General features: G+C 38.2%; 1 long non-coding RNA gene across 1 annotated transcript in view; it reads right to left on the bottom strand.

Moving 5' to 3' along the window:
* The window catches only part of LOC117282130, a 3,690-nt gene extending 1,086 nt beyond the window's left edge, over positions 1–2,604 (bottom strand). Inside the window, exon 1 of the long non-coding RNA XR_004512761.1 lies at positions 1,198–2,604. This is a non-coding gene — a long non-coding RNA (uncharacterized LOC117282130). The remainder of the gene's footprint in view (positions 1–1,197) is intronic.
* Positions 2,605–2,741: the final 137 nt, after the last annotated feature.

The following is a 2,741-nucleotide window of genomic DNA, read 5'->3' as shown; positions in this document are numbered from 1 at the left end:
CTACATACCAGACACATATCAACGATGTAGATGTTGATAATACGAAGAACGTGACATTGTGTTTTTAAATGTTAAGTTTTAGACTGGGTTCAGTGTGGCAGCAACGTTAAGAGTATACACCTGATGATGGCCGATAGAGGCCGAAACATGTAGTGTAGAAAGAACAAGATCAAAGACATATAAATGTATACTGTTTGCACTTAGGACGGAGTTTGTATCATTTACAATTACTTATTACACTATTGCGGATTTACACAATTTACAACATTAGAGCTATACAAATCTCACTAAATTACACACCTCAATCTCACTGCACTATAGCACACATACAGTCTTGAAGTCACACAGTATGTCCTCACTGCTGACTCTCTTAGCTTTCACTCACTATCACATATTACACATCAAATCTTCCCATCACACTTTACATCCTCACACACCAACCTCCTCTATTCTTCTGTACTCCATTTGCATTCCTCTCTCGTTAACGTGTAACTAACTCTGACTGCTTTCTTAATAATTCCAGTTTTTCCTATAAACCCTCAATCTGAGAAGCGGAAAACGCAGCCTGCTTTCTGTTGCGTAATCACTGCACTCACAGGAAACATATGTCACGTGATGAGTGACATCCAGTCTACGGACGAAGTACACACTGTTCCTATACTGTTGGCTGCATGTGTTTTGTGGGCGTTGTCTAGTAATGGGTCTACACGCCACAAAACTTTTCCTCAGTTCCCCTTCAGGAAAATGCTGAGATACTACCTTAAATTAAGTCACAACTTCCTTCCAAACTATGGCTTTCCCTAATAATCCTACGATGACAAGCTTTGCAGTCTAAGGCACTGACAGCTGTCAAACATACCACATAATAAGATGTTCACCGTTTTGGCATTGCAGGGTCAAGGCCGATTAAGCCAAAGTGCACTCGCAGAGCTGCTTCAGGATGACATGATCAATGAATATCAGCTCAAGGGAATCACCTTATAAACTGTAATACCAAATATTAACCAATTCCATACAGTTGCGCCTTTCCGCAGAAGCCACTAGTTGCTCAGCTACTCAATGACTTACCATGTTACTAAATGCAAGGGTTCATTACCATTCACTGCCATGTTCACAGCCTGACACTGGCCCTTATCCTGAGCTGGATGCATTCCATATTCATTTCTTTAAGCATACAAATACACAGCATCAGCCTACCTTCACACTCTTCTGAGGAAAAGAGCAACTTGTAAATCCATTTACACACTGCCCACTATTCTACTGACAATGACACAAATTGGAACACATTCCAGGACCATGGAGCAGGATATCTTCTGGTGATATAGCGGCAGCCAACATGTGGTGAAACATGAAGTAGAGCTCTGCTGATGAAAAGTCATTGAGTGACGAATGTAAGGTACATCTTATGCATAATGAAGAAAGGGTTCCTTGGCAAGAAAAGTGTCAGCAATCAGAGATCACTTGCTCAAGAGTGCCCAAGAATTAGCATCGGTTGCAGTGCATTCAGTCAATAAAAGGGGTATGGTGGGGGGCAATAACTGCACTGAATTTAGGTGCAATTAAAAGCTATTACTGTTATATCATTCTAATATAATAAATCTCTGAATATTAATGATTTTGTGCGATTTTATTAATGAATTATATAATTACACTAAATTTTCAAGTTACTTCACAATCTTCAGTTAATGTTCCCTCCAAGAAAGTGGAGATCTACAGGAAAAAGGAGTGCCTCAAAGACAAACCACTTTATTTTTGGATCTTATGAGAGACTGCTCAGTTTTTAGCTATCTGATACTCACAATGAAAAGATGTGTGCAAGTCTCATGATCCTCTGGATTAATTAATTATACTATTTTATTTCTCCACGAGCAGAATCAACATATCTTTATTTAACTTTCTTTTTACAATCAATGTATACCACAATAAGATATTTGTCTGCAATGACCAATATAGCATACTTTGTATACATCTGATCAATCCATAACAGTTTAATAGTTATCCCAACATACTCAGTCCAAATGATACACTGATGATAGACTGATTTGTAACTAGCTGATCAATGAATTTACTCACAGCAGAAGGTGGAAGAGCATATATAACATACAGCAAAAAGCAAATGATGCTGCAGAATTATATTTCTAAGCTATCAGTTTCAGTGACTATACTTTACTAATATCTAGCTTCCACTGCTGAATTAACATCTTAACTGTAGGAGAATGTCAAGTCATGTCATGTCATATCCCTTTCCAATCAACAAGAAAATGTCTTTTGTACATTCAGCAATCAGAAATAAACAAATACTCATACCAACTGACATTTTGTACCATTGAACTCAGTTCATTTCCCATCAGATGGAAAGGTTAGCAACAGCAAACAACTCTAATATCTTGTAGCACTACAAACATGCAGCATGCAACACAAAGAAAACTGTTTAATTTAAACATGAAATACTGTAAGCATGCCACAGTCACAAAGTATTCCTCTATTCAAAACCCATCTCTACTGCTCTATGATGTACTATACACATAAATATGTACAGTCAACTCTCGATTATCCGGGGGCGGATTAACCGGTTTGCAGCTTAACCGGGGCTACTGAGGCTTTTCTGAGGCTTATATGTTGTTTAATATTCATTCACTTTTGTTTCACATGGCGAGTTGTAACACTATTTTCGCACTAGTGTGAACCGAGCTCTGCATTCTTTGGTCCCGTTATGCTAACACAATGTTCTTGGGTAGGGG

This window comes from Cryptotermes secundus, unplaced genomic scaffold, assembly GCF_002891405.2.
Source record: "Cryptotermes secundus unplaced genomic scaffold, Csec_1.0 scaffold535, whole genome shotgun sequence".
NCBI lineage: Eukaryota > Metazoa > Arthropoda > Insecta > Blattodea > Kalotermitidae > Cryptotermes > Cryptotermes secundus.
Note: the sequence above shows the minus strand (reverse complement) of the source record. Positions and strands in the feature narration are given on the sequence as shown.